This window comes from Psammomys obesus, unplaced genomic scaffold, assembly GCF_907164565.1.
Source record: "Psammomys obesus unplaced genomic scaffold, mPsaObe1.curated_primary_1811, whole genome shotgun sequence".
Lineage (NCBI taxonomy): Eukaryota > Metazoa > Chordata > Mammalia > Rodentia > Muridae > Psammomys > Psammomys obesus.
In genome coordinates, this window is record NW_026596039.1 from 7,750,109 (window position 1) to 7,764,781 (window position 14,673).

At 42.5% G+C, this 14,673-nt stretch overlaps 1 protein-coding gene across 2 annotated transcripts in view; it reads right to left on the bottom strand.

Annotated features, from left to right (window-relative positions):
• Pafah1b2 (platelet activating factor acetylhydrolase 1b catalytic subunit 2) overlaps window positions 1-9,356 on the bottom strand; it is a 24,515-nt gene extending 15,159 nt beyond the window's left edge. Inside the window, exon 1 of one of the 2 annotated variants that reach the window (XM_055622094.1) lies at window positions 9,216-9,356. The gene's annotated coding sequence lies outside the window, so the exon portion shown is untranslated. The other variant, XM_055622093.1, reaches the window with a different exon arrangement.
• Between the last annotated feature and the right edge of the window lie 5,317 nt (window positions 9,357-14,673).

Genomic DNA, 14,673 nt, shown 5'->3' on the forward strand with positions numbered 1-14,673 from the left:
CACACACACACACACACACACACACACACACACACACACACACACACCCCTCAGGCAAAACACCCATATACATAAAATATATTTAACTAAAAATGACTACAGCAACAATCAGAACCAAGTAGCTCCTAAAACACCACACAAAGTTGGGCATGGTGACACATGCCTGTAATCCCAGCACTCAGGGAGGCAGAGGAAGGCGGGTTGCTGTGAGTCCAGGACAGCCAGGGCTACACAGAGAAACCCTGTCGAGAAAAAAAGAAAAATCACAAGTACTTAAAGCACCAATAAGACAAAACTGGGGAGGATGCAAATATTCAAATTCAAGCCCCAGTATTCTTGTTTAAAAAAAAAAAAAAAAAAGTTAAGGGCTGGAGAGATGGCTCAGAGGTTGAGCTCTTCCAAAGGTCCTGAGTTCAATTCCCAGCAACCACATGGTGGCTCACAACCATCTATAGTGAGATTTGGTTCCCTCTTCTGGCATGCAGGTGTACATGCAGACAGAACATTGTATATGTAATAAATAATTTTAAAAAAAGTTAAAAAAAAGAAAGAGCCAGGTATGATAGTGTATGCTAATAATCTTAGCTCTGGAGACAGATAGATACTGGAGCTAACTGGCAAGGAGGATGGCCAGCATAGCCTAATCTGGAGCACCTGGTTATTGAGAGACCACATACTGTCTCATAAAAATCATGAACAGAAACTGAGTAACAACACCCAAGGTGTGGTGACACATGCCTTAATCCCAGAATTTGGGAGACAGAAGCAAGTGTATCTCTAAGACAGCTTGCTCTACACAGCAAGCTCCAGGTAGGCCTGGGTTACATATTAAGATCCTGTCTCAAAACGAAAACAAACCAAAACAAACAACCTACCACCACCACCAACAGAAAAACAAAAGAGGGCAATGGTTAATAGTAACTGAAGAACACCTAAAGTTTGATGTCTGACCTCCACATGTACTATATATATATATATATATGAACACACAGACAGACACAGGCAGACACACAGACACACACCAAAAGTTAGGAGATAGGGATAAAGTCTGGTTAGTAGCATGACTTGCCTAGCCATACCTGAAGCCCTGATTTCAATTCCTAGCACCATACTAAATTAAGTGTGTGCCCACAAGCCTAGCACTCTGGAAGTAACAGGGAGATCAGATATTCAAGGTCAACTGTAGCTACATAATGAGTTCAAGGCCAGTGTGGAATACATTAGACCCACTCTCAAAAACAAAGCCAAACATAGTGGCTTCCAACATTCAGGAGGTAGAGGCAGGTGGATCTCTGTGAGTTTGAGGCCACCTGGTCTACATAGTGAGTTCCAAGCTATCCAGTGAGCAAGATCCTATCTCAAAACAAACAAAAAGAAAACACACACACCAAAGATGAGAACAGTCACTGTCACTGGAGAAACTCTCTCAAAACCAAGTAAAAGTCTTACACTGTGTTCCAATTTGTCTTCACTAGCCAGTTACAGGCAATGCCTATACACTAGGATTCAACTGTCTATGCCATTCTGGATGCCAATTTATAGAATTACTTATGTCTTTACTACTGAAAAGTATTTTAGTGAGGTTTATATATGATATTAAGTAAAAGTAAATAATACATCTTATATTTTATAGTTGATTTGTAAGTTCAGATGTTCTTAAAAACCAGCATGGTAGATACCCATCAGCAATTTAGACCTTACTCCCTACCCCAACCACCCACTGGGTTTCATCATGTAGCCCTGGCTGTCCTGGAGCTATGTAGACCAAGCTGGCCTCCAACTCACAGAGCTTTACCTGCCTCTGCCTCCCAAGTGCTGGGACTAAAGGCAAGGTGTGCGACACCACTGCCCAGCCAGACCTGACTTTTTTAATGCTTTATCTAAGATTCTGTCATAATTCAGAATTGTCCTTAAACACCCATTCATAAACACACAGAACTAGACTACTGCACATATGTGATTGTTATATGATGCTCTTTGCCAATTCTTTAGATGAAAAGATTAACATATCATTTTAATATATTTAAAATAAATTTGCAGCCAGGCACAGCGGTGTACACCTATAATCCTAGCACTTGGGGAGGCAGAGGCAGGCAGAGCTCTGTGAGTTGGAGGCCAGCCTGATCTACAGAGTGTCCAGGACAGCCACAACTACACAAGAAACCCTGCTCAAAAAACCAAAACCAAACAAACAAAACATAAATTTGCTTTGATGCATAGTAAAAATGTTAATTAAAGCCGAGAGCCTTTAATCCCAGCACTTGAGGAAGAAGCAGGCAGATCTGAGTTTGAGGCAGCCTAGTCTGCGGAGCCTGTTCAGGACAGCCAGGGCTATAGAGAGAAACCAGAGAGGGCAAGGTAATTAAAAAGTAGCATTCTAAACCAGGCACACACCTTTAATCCCAGCACTTGGGAAGGCAGAAGCAGGTGGATCTTTGTGAGTTTAAGGACAGTCTGGTCTACAGAGCAAGTTCCAGGACAGCCAAAGCTACACAGAGAAACCCTGTCTCAAGAAAAAGATAAAGGTATCATCATTCTGGAGTGGGAATCAGTCAGTGGGTAAAAGCACTTGCCATGCAAGTCTAACCTGAGACAAGCTTATCTTTATGGGGAGGGGGAGGTAGAAATAGGAACATCTCCAGAGCCAGCTAGCCTCGTTTATGCAGCATTGAAGAGACCCTGCCTCAAAGTAAAAAGGCTAGGACTAGCTTCCAAAGGTTGTCCTCAGACTTCCACAGAACTGTGGCATGTGCACGCCTACATTCTCACAGACAAAAAGTACATTAATATCACACATAAACAAGAATGCACCCACAAAATAAAAATAAGAAGTATTGTCTTCTGGGTGTGGGGGCAGCTTGAGGGTACCTTGGCTATACAGACCCCACATCTCAAAAAAGAAATACATATAACAACACATAGTACCATTTTCCACTCATTAACTGTTGTTTTTCAAACAGACATACTAAAATATGGGACAAACTAAGATAATCTTCCCACAAAGCACACTTCTTTTAATGGAGATATAAAGGCTTGGTAGATATGCAACAAAAAACAAAAACAAAACTTAAATTAAATCACACTGAATAAAAGTTAATCAAGACAGGCTGGGAACATGGCTAAGTGGTTAAGAGCACTGCTCTTCCAGAGGACCCATATTCAATTCCCAGCACCTATGTGGCAGCTAATAACTGTATCTCCAGTTTCAGAGGATCTGACACCTTTACACAGACATGAATGCAGGCAAAACACCAAGGCACATAAAATAAAATAAAAATTTTTAAAAGTTAAACAAGGGCTGTAAGGTCCGAATACACTCAAATACATCAGAGTAATTTAAGATGCAGCCAAACAGACATCTGTGTATTAATTAAATATGTGAATTACTGTTGATATGTTAACCAGTCAAATTTCATGGGTTTTGAGTCAAGGTCATTGTCACATTATCCAGGCTAGTCTAAAACTCACCATCCTGCCTCACTGCCTCATCCTCCCAAATGCTGAAATTATAGGTGTACGTCATTATACAAGGCTATTTTTTTTCTTTTTTAAATTAAAAAAATATTTTCTCTTCTTAAATTCCAAATATTAATTTTATGTACTGGGTAAATATAGCATCATCCACTCACAAGACAACAGGCCTGTATAAACTTTAGCTATATAGTTTAATGTAGATATGGGTTTTCTGAACTCACTCATCAGGCAACCATCTATATAAAACAATTTACAATTAACACTTATTAAAACTTACTATTTTAGCCGGGCACAGTAGCACGCGCCTTTAATCCCTGCAGGGGCAGAGGCAGACAGAGGCCAGCCTAATCTACAAAGACAGGACAGCCAGGGCTGTCACACAGAGAAACCCTGGCTGGATGGGGAGGTGGGGGGAGAGCTAACTAGTTACAAGACCCTATTCTATGAGTGCTAATCCCAGCAGTCAAGAGGTGGAGGAGACAGGCAGATCTGTAAGTTCAAGGGCAGCTTGGTGTGTTTAGTAAATTCCAGTATAGCCAGGGCTACCCGGAGACCATGCCTCAAAAAACAGAAACAAAAACTGAAGGTCAAAGATATCTAAGGAATCTGTTCTATTGCAAAACTGTTAAGCAGAAAAGGTACAATCTGAAACAGAAGTCATATACAGGTTGTGGATCTCTGATAAGCTCAGAACCAGAGTGCTTTGCATGGGGGGAGGGGGCTGATATTTGCGTACACATGAGATACCTTGGAAATGGGACCATGTGTAAACACCAGGTTCCAGATTCACTTATATTTCAGGTACACCAACAGACCTAAAAATAACTATTCAATACTGTTAGCGTGTCTACCGGTTCACTAGGATCCATCATATGAAGATGTGAAGTCACACTTGGGATTTTCCACTTGTGATAGATACCATGTGATTTCACCCAAAAAAAAATAAATAAATAAATCATCCAGATTTTGGAGTATTCGTTTTCTGAATCAGGAATGTTCAGCTTATTACTGCTGTTTCTTGGATGGTGGGCTTGTTCCATTTTTGTGGCACTGGGGAGTGAACCCAGAACCTCACATGCTGGATGATCACAATATCACCAAGCTATCACTTCCAGCCTTAATCTATTCCAAACCAAGGTCCATCACTCTCTTTTTTTCACTTGGTTTTTCAAGGCAGGGTTTCTCTTGTGTAGCCTTGGCTGTTCTGAACTTGCTTTGTAGACCAGGCTGGCCTTAAACTCACGAGATCCACCTGCCTCTGCCTCTGCCTCCCTGAGTGCTACGATTATAGGAGTGTACTAGCACACCCGGCCCCATCACTCTTTTTTACATTTTTTTACAAATCACATTTAATTGTAGTGTGTGCATAGTCAGTGTGTGGCAGTCAAAGATCAGCTTGAGGTAGTCAGTTCTGTTCTTGCACCACAAAGGTCCTGGAGTCAAAAGATAGTCAGCCTTGGTAGCAAGCACTGAGCCATCGACCTAGTACCCAGCCTATTACTCTTGAACAGTGTGCTGTTTTATTTAGAAACAGAGTGCATGCGCATAAGTTTACTAATCTGCTTCATTTATTTTTAAGGATCACTCTGAACATTGTGCAAAGCACATCTGAATCCCATCTTTTATTGTTTCGAGGGTCTCCCAGCATGGTGCTGGCTGTCCTGACTTGTTGCAGTACCTGTTCTGCTTTCCAGATGCTGAGATCACAGGTATTATTACATAGTCATATGTTCCAGTTTTCTTCCCAGGCAGAACAAAGGGACATGGAAGGAGAAACTGAGGAACAAAATTCACTTGCCTAAAGTTAAAAGGCAGTTATAACTGGGAGAAGACTGAGAAGCATTCCAAACTAGATAGTCCCATCAACCATGAATAGAAAGGCAATGTACCTAAGTGAAATGACCTTGTGCCTCCAGACTCTTGGATCCTGTACTCTTTTGCCAAACCAAACATTTAACAATACAAAGTAACTTTCACTATTTCACAGAAGCCTACAGTTTGGTAACATTTTTTAAACCCAGGAATGGAAAACGAAGCCAGAAACTCCTGTTATCTCCTCCTTTTAGGCCTGGCCAGAAACAATCAAGAAGTCTAGCCAGGCCAGACTTTCATTTCAGCAGAGGCAGGGAGATCTCTCAGTTGAAGGACAGCCTGGTCTAGAGAACAGTTCCAGGACAGCTAGGGCTACACAGAGAAACCCCATCTTTTTTTTTTTTTTTAATAAATTTTATTTTATTTACATTGGTGTTCTTTTTTTTTTGTATAAGCAGAGTGTTTATTAATTACATTCATGAAAATACAGAAACAGAATGTAGTTTTCAACTGAAGAATTGCTGTTAAAAGGAACAAAGAAGAAATTTAGTATTCATGGTTTGAGCTCATGTCTATTTTAATTCTGTGTCCTGACTTTCTTATTCTAAACACATGTTACATCATAATGTTTATGAAAACGTAAGAGAATAATAACCGGTGTCTCTTTGACTTCCTTGTAAATGAAATTGCTACAATAAAGTGGTCTGCAATTGTCATCAGATTCTCAAAGACTCTCTCAAATGTTTTAAAAACATTACTGTGCATTATCTTCAAACCCTGTGAATGCCTTGAATTGCATCTGTATCTAAAATTCAAGACTTTCTCTTTTATTTGTTTTAAATTTCCCAGCCATAACATAAGTCCTTACATCTAGTATAAAGAATTCCCAATGCATACTTCCTTTGTTGAAAAATAGACATAGGGATTCTCTTCATATGCAACAGAAAAAATATGAATGCCAGTCAGTACTTTAGGGCAAAGAATGCATCATTGAGAATGACAGAAATCATGAAGATACCTGATAAAACAGGATCAGATGAATGGGGAGGAGGTCCCCCCTATCAGTGGACTTGGCAAGGGGCACGGTGGAGATGAGGGAGGGAGGGAGGGACTGGGAGGGAATGAGGGATCGGGACACGGCTGGGATACAGAGTTAATAAAATGTAACTGATAAAAAAAAAATTAAAAAAAAGAAGAAAAAAAAATAGCAGAAACAACAATGGAAAAAAAATCTCAGATAACACTGCAAGACAATTTTTATTGAATTGTTATTTACTCAACACTGATGCACATTTTTTTTTCTACAGAAATTTGAGAATTCTCATAAAATTAATGGATAGGGAAATAGACATAAATATAATAATATTTATATTATTATAAATAATATAATTATTATTTGAAATTCCAAAACTCTCTTGTTCCCTAAATCATTGACTACATTATACATTGGTGTTCTTTCTCCATGTATGTCTGTGTGAGGTTGTCAAATCCCCTGAACCTGGAATTACAGACAGTTGTAAATTGCCATGTGTGTGTACTGGGATTTGAACCCAGGCCCTCTGGAAGGGCAGCTAGTGATCTTAACTGCTGAGCCATCTTTCTATGACCCCCCCTTAAATCTCCCCCCCCCAAAAAAAAAGAAAAAGAAAGAAAGAAGCCTGCTGTTGGTGGCACACACCTTTGATCCCAGCGTTAGAGGCAAAGGTAGGCAATATCTGTGAGTTCCAGGCCAGCTAGGGATGCTGCACAGAGAAACCCTGTCTTGTAGCCATTTGCAAGTGAGATAATGTGAACTGTGGTGGTCTTTACTACTACAACAAAAAGAGGCTGGGAAGATGGCTCAGCTGTTGGCTGGTAAAGCACTTGCTATACAAGTGTAGTGACCTGAGTTCCATCCCCATAATGCCACAAAGCTACATACATCACACATATCTAATACAATTTTTTTTTTTTTTTTAGACAGTATCTTTCTGTGTAGTCCTGGCTGTCCTGGAACTCACTCTGTAGGGCAGACTGGCCTCAAACTCACAAAGATCTGCCTGCCTCTGCCTCCCTGACTGCTGGGATTACAGGCACGTGCCACCACACCTGGCAGCACCAGCTGCTCTTGCAGAGAACTAGGGCTCAACTCTCAGCACCCACATGGTGGTTTACAACCACCCGTGACTCCAATTTCAGGGGATCTAGCACGCTCTTCTGGCCTCTGTTTACACTGCATACATGCGATATACATACATATATATATTATGTATGAAAATAAATAATGCTTTAAAAAGTACAAAAAAAATTTAAGTGAAGAATGAATCAGGAATCATCCAAAGAATAACCTATGGAAGTTGCAAAAAACAAAACCAAAACTGAATTACAGGGATTCCTGAACCAGGTAGAAGTTAACTTCCTATACAGCCACCCTCAGAAGAGTTGGCAACACATCTTTAATCCTAGCACTTGGGATTAAAGAACTAAGAGTATGAAAAAACTAGCAAGAGGGAGGTAAAAGGTGGGCAGTTCTATAAATTTCCATGAAAAACTATTTTACAGAGAAGCTTTTGTTGTCCTTCAAAATTCTCCAGGAAGAGGAGGCAATCCTAATCTTAAACTTTCTATCTTTTCCACTTAATTTAGACCACGATAAAGCACCAGCCTTTATACATGCATGGTGTGGAAGCCATTCCCAACAGAACAATTACAAATCCTCAAGCTCAACTGGATTTTGTATGTGTGTGCTCCAAGAAACTGAGGGAGACCTTTGAAATGAGAATGAAAAGGTTTAGAATGCTTCCATTAAGGCCTGAGGCTTTTCATTTTGCTTCAGAGTTGGCAGGGTTATCCTAAAGAGGAAGGCAAGCTTCATCCAGAAAACCTTGCCTCAGTCTCTGGTGGGCGGGCCCCCAGGATCTAGCACATCCATAATTTATTATCAATGCCCATGCCAACAAATTAATGCACAACGATTACCTCCTCTACTCGCCCACAAGGAGGCAACCTTTAAGTCAGAACAATGTGCCCAGGGAAGGAACCTACAGACAGACACAAGGCCCATCCAAGGCAAAGATACGCCTTTATTTTCTCTTTTCCTTCCTCCACACCTCTTCCCTATGGCCCATTCTCTCCACCCAACCTAAAGGTGTAGAAATGCAGCTCTAGGACCTGCTCCTAGCGTCCAAGTGCCCTTTCCTTTGTCCATAGCCACGCTCTTCAGAAAAGCCAAAACTTTAAAGCTTTGGGCTTTCTTAAGATTATATTTCATATACATGATGAAAGGCAACGTTGGACTGGGAGCTATGGAAAGCAGAGTGAGTCACTCTGGCTCGAGTCAATCAAACCTGTAGACCACAGGCTCTGACCCGCTAAATGGATATGGAGCCGAGGGTGGGGTAGGGATGGGGAAACACATCTCTAAGAAACCTATCCACTACCTAGCCTGTGGTAAGCCATGGGCCAAATCACCAACGTCTCATCCTCTTTGCCTAAAGAAGTGGGTGACTCTTAAGGCTAGCCTCTACCAGTCCTTTCAGAATCCTGACACGGGTCTTTCGTACGTATTAGCGAAAGCAACAGAGAAGTTTCTAATGAGAGTTTTCGACGAAAAGGGGAAAAGAGCGTGATCCGTTAAAAAAACAAAAAAGCACAACCCAGTCACAGGCTTGGGCCTAGAGGTCCCACCCCGCGGATGGAGGGAGAAGGCAATAGCAGGAGGCCGGCCCAGGGAACCCGCGGGCAGCTCACCCGCCAGGCAGGGCGGGACCGGGGTTGCCGGAGGGCAGACGAGACTGCGCGGGCCCCGGAGGGCCTGCTGGGCGACGGCACGGGAGCGGCGGGGGAGGGGCAGTGTGGGGGAGGGGAGCCGGGCCTCACAATACCATCTCGCTCGCGCGTCCCACCCGCGACGCCGAAGCCCGGCTCCACGGCCCCCGCGATGCACTCACAGAGGCAGAGGGTCCGTGCGGGCCCCCAGCGGCTGCGGCGTCGGCGGGTTGCGCGTCTGTCGCTCGCTTGGTCCCGACGGCCCCGTTCCGGCGCGCGTCCCCTCCTCGGGCCCCAGCACCAACCAGAAGCGCCTCCACTTCCGGTCCCCCTGCCACTCAAGCAAATGGCTTCCGGAAGTCCCGCCCCGTGCTGCGGGGCTAGCGGACCGGCGGGCGCGCCTCAGTTTTCTCCTCAGTCGGCGCGCTCAGCTTGGCGCACAGGTGTCTTACGGTCTTCTTTTCCCCGCTTGAGCGCTGCTCGAGCCTTCATCTTTCCTGTAATTGTCTGTCGTGATAGTATGATGGAAACCATCCCGCGATGGCCTTAGGTTCAGTGTACATGATCTCACGGTGACGCCATTCCCTTCTTAGCCACTCAACCTGGTTTCCTCCTCCACCCATGGGATAAACCAGATTGCGGAGAATGGGGAGAAATAGGCCTGAAGTTAAAAGAGGCAGTCCCCTACATTTACACGGAGAATTTATATTTCTATGACGAATTTGAAATTGTGGGTCACCACTTCGAGGGGTATGACAAAATCCCTAGTCTTCAACCTTAAAGATCCATTCAGTTAAGTGGAGTACAGTCAATAGTGAAATTAGATGCTATTGCCTGGGTAAGTGCAGGACCATCTGCGCCAAGAGGAAGGGCAAGATATTGCGTCATCTTTAGCAGGGAAACTTGGAGCAGTGCCAGGGCTGGGCACTAATGGGCAGGATTCATTCAAACCCATGAAACTGAAATGCAGAGCATTCCAAGACTCTTGAAACTGATTGATGGTTTCAGGTTGTGTTGGGGAAAACCTTTGAGAATGTTAAAACCTGTGAGCCTAAACTATCAAGATAATAAATTTTCAAATCACCTGTGTTGTCATGTGCTACTAGTATTATCGCAAATCCAAAATGATGTTTTCATGATAGTACATGACTTTGCCGTTACTGATTTACCTCGTAAATCTGCAGATATTCCAGTCACATATGGTACACTAGCAAGAGCTCATAAGTGCTGTTTTAACTCTTTTGTTTAAAAGAATATGATTGTTTAAACAGATATTAAATACATTGATAAGAGAAACAGCTTGAATCAGTCTCCAATGATAAACCCGTGTCCCTGTTTTTGTCAATTACATAAGCCAGGGTCATTTGGGAAGAGGAAACTTTAATTTAAAAAAAATGCCTCCATCCGATTGGCATGTAGGCAGTTTGTGGGGATATTTTCTTGATTAATAATTGATGGGGGAGAAGGAGAGAGCTCTGCTCGCTGTGGGTGGTGCCACTTCTGGGCAGGTGATCCTGAGTTGTATAAGAAAGCTCCCAAAGCAAGTCAGTAAGCAACATTCTATGGCTCCAGTTCCTGCACTGACTTTCTTCTGTGACAGGCTGTGATCTGAGAGTTGTAAGGAGAAATAGACCCTTTCCTCTCCATTTTGCTTTTAGTCGTTGTGTTTTATCATGAGAGGAATTCTAAAACATCCTAAGGTCCTGAATCCAGCCCTCTATACATACACACACATTTTTTTTTTTTAAAGACAAATCTTTAATTTTAAAAAATGGCTTTCCAACAAGGTGTGGTGGAAGCTGAGACAAGAGGATTTCTGGGAGCCTGAGACCAGCACACTCATACACACACATTTTGATATCATACATTCATGAGAAACCTATACTGCTTGCTTGTTCTTTCTTAAGACTGGGAATATAGCCCAGGATAGCCCCAATTCACTATGTAGCGATGAACTTAGGACTCTCCTGCTTCCTCCCTTCCTGGGTGCCATCATGCTTTGTTTCACACAGTTATTCAGGATCAAGTCCAGGGCTTATCCCTCCCACCCAGACAGGGTTTCTCTGTTTAGCCTTGGCTGTCCTGGACTTGCTTTGTAGACCAGGCTGACCTCAACTCACAGAGATCCACCTGCCTCTACTAGTGCTAGGATTATAGGCATGTGCCACCATGCCCAGCCATTCAAGTCCAGGACTTTATGTATCTTAGACAAAGCATCTTAGATGAGCAACATCCCCCAGCCCTAAGAAAATTTTCTTTGGGCCCTTAAAGATGCCTCATTTTTTGTCATACTAGAGATTGAACCCAGGGAGACATCCTATATTTGAAAATCCTGGGGCTGGAGAGATAGCTTGGTGGTTAAGAATACCTACTACTCTTGCAGATCTAAGTTGATGTCTCAATATCCATATTCCACAGTTTACAACTCCCTGTAACTTCCAGCTCCATGGGATCCAATGCCCTCTTCTGGCCTCTATGGGCAACTGCACTCACATGCATGTACCCACAAAGATACACATGTATATACATGTGTAAAAATAGCACATGACTTTCCAATAAAGTAGAATGTTAAGTAATCCCTTGAGATGTGTAAAGACTGCAGCATTCTTTTTGAGGAGTGACAAGTCCAATGATAGGCTATTTAGGCATCAGGGCTTGATGCTGTGTTTCTATTGCCCTGGCAACTTTGAAGATAGGTTTATTGAAGCCTAGGCCTGGTGATTGCATGCCTGTAGTCTAAAGCAGGAAGATCACTTTATCTATTTTAATTTTTTATTCTTTATTTTTATGTTATGCTTGCTCTGCTTATGTGTCTTACCATATACTGTGTGCATAAAGTGCCTATAGAAGTCAGATGAGGGCATCAGATCCATGGACTGGAGTCAAAGACAGTCGTGAGCTGCCTGCGCTGTGAACTGGGAAAAGGACACATGCCTTCCGGAAAACCAACCAGTGCTTCTTTTTCTTTTCTTTTTTCTTTCTTTCTTTCTTTCATTCATTCTTTCTTTTTTCCCTCCTCCTCCTCCTCTTCTTTTTCTTTTCTTCTTTTTTTGTGTTTAGAGACAGGGTCTCTGTGTATCCTTGGGCTGTCCTGGGCTCACTTTGTAGACCAGGCTAGCCTCAAACTCACAGCAATCTCCCCTGCCTCCCTGAGTGCTGGGGTTAAAGGTATGCACCATCATACCTGGCTGCTAATATATATATTTAAATGTACTGACCCTTCAGGCAGGTCCACTGCTAAGAATCTATCTCACACCACCTGTAATTCCAACACTGGGGAGTCTAAAGCAGGAAGGCTGTTTTCAGTTCAAGGCCAGACTGGGCTACATACATAGTGAGTTCCTGGCCACCCTTGGTTACAGAGATAGTGCCATCCCCACCCCCCAAGAAAATTCACAAAAAGTCTATCTTGTAACAATAAAAGGTGACATTTATTTTTGAGCCATGGTCTGCTCCCTATATTATATAGTTCTTTTATTCATTTTTTTTTTCTTGACACAGGGTCTTACTACATAACCAAAGCTATCTCAACATAGCAATGTAGAACAATCTGGCCTTGAACCTGAAGGTATCCTTTGGTCCTTGTTTACAAAATATGTAATTCTTTCAACTCTATGGGTGGCTTTAGATGGATTACTGTATGGTTATGAAGGGAACAGTGAGGGCAGGGAGAGCAGGTGGTACATGGTCATGAAGGGAGATCAGGTACATAAACATGAAGGGCTGGGTTTCAAATTCAGGCTGACTCCAGAGCTGGAACTCCAAACCACTACCTGCAGCCTCCTCTCTATGAAAATAGAATTGCCAGGGTGTTAGGACAGAATTGAGAAGTGTGCATAGTAGGCAGTTCCAAGCAAGAATAACCATTAATAGGAGCTGGAGAGACGGCTCAGCAGTTAAGAGCATGTGCTGCTTTTCCAGAGGACCTAAGTTCAATTTCTATCACTCATGTAAAATAAATGAATGAACAGGCAAATCCAGCTACTCTGGAGACCGAGGCAAGAATACACAATGTCTTCTAACTTCAGCTCTAGGAGAATATGATGCTTTCTTCTGGTCTCTCCATGTACATGCATGCATGTAGTGACAGACTCACACATACATAAAAAAAATAAAAATCTGGGAAGCTAGAGAGATGGCTCAGTGGTTAAGAGCACTTGCTACTCTTTCAGAGAACCTGGGTTCAATTCCCAGCACCCACAGAAGAACTCACAATCGTCTATAACTCCAGTTCCAGGGCATCCAATGCCCTCTTCTAGCCTCTGAGGGCAGCAAACACAAAAGTGATACACAAACAAAACACCTACGCCACATAAAATTTTAAAGAAATAATAAATCTTCTAAAAAAATAGCCATCCACAGTAAATTTTTAATGAACTGGACCAACCGTGCTATGAAATATTACAAAGCTACAAAGAAGAAATATGTTACATCTATAATGGTTGACTTGGAAGATTTCTACAATGCAAAGCAAAATAGAAATAAGAATGTTAGCCCGATGATGGTGGTGCTTACCTTTAACTCAGCAGAGGCAGGTGGATATCTGAGTTTGAGCCAGCCCAGTCTATGTAGTGAGTTCCAGGACAGCCAAGGCTACACAGAGAAACTCTGTTTCTAAAAAACTAAAACCAAAACTAAACAAACAAACAAAAAGTATAATAAAAATCTCTCACTGAAAAAAAAAATCTCTCACTATGCCTGTGAGTGTGTTACTAGGACTTCATACAACCTAGGTAAGTGTTCTACAACCAAGGAATATCCTCAGTCCCAACATTTTTAAAAATACAAAGCAATACAAAAGCAAACAGTCAGTGTAAAATGAGCAGAAGAATTGGACATGGTGGTGCACACACCTGTATGTAATCCCAGCACTAATTTCAGTGAGGAGGGATGGTCAGGAGTTTGAGGTGAGCTTGAGCTACATATTGAGAAATGGGCAAAAGATCTGAACAGGCCCCTATCCAAAGTAGTTATGCACAAGGCAAACACACATAAGAAGGACATGTCATTAGCAAACTGCAATTCACACTATGGGCCTGGCCTAGTGTCATGTAACTCAGGGTGCTCTGGAGGCTGAGTCAGGACCATCAAAAGGTCAAGAGCAAAGGTTGGGCTGTAGCTCAGCTGGTACAGGGCTTGCCTAAAGTATGTATAAAGCCCTGGGTTCTGATCCTATTCCCATAAAACCAGACAGGAAGGTGCATGCCTGTGCAGCACACACTCAGGAGATACAAGCAGGAAGAGCAGGAGCTCAAAGTCATCTTTGAATATGTCAAGTGTGATAAGAACCTGGACTCTGTATCCAGAAAAAAAGATAAGAGAGAGGGAGGAAAGGAAGAAAGACAAGAAGGAAGGAAGGAAGGAAGGAAGGAAGGAAGGAAGGAAGGAAGGAAGAAAGGAAGAAAGGAAGCGAGAGAGGGAAAAAGGAAGAAGGAAGGAAGGAAAAAAAGAAGATGAGTAACAGGGTATAACTAAGTGATGGAACACTCCCAGCATGTTCTAGGTCCTGAGCTCAATCCTCAGTACTAAACTAAATAAATGCACAAATAGGCAGACAACAACAAGGCATCACTGCATAATTCTCATTTGGTCAACTCTCCAAACTGGTAAGACTGAGAAGGATGTGGAACAGCCTGAACT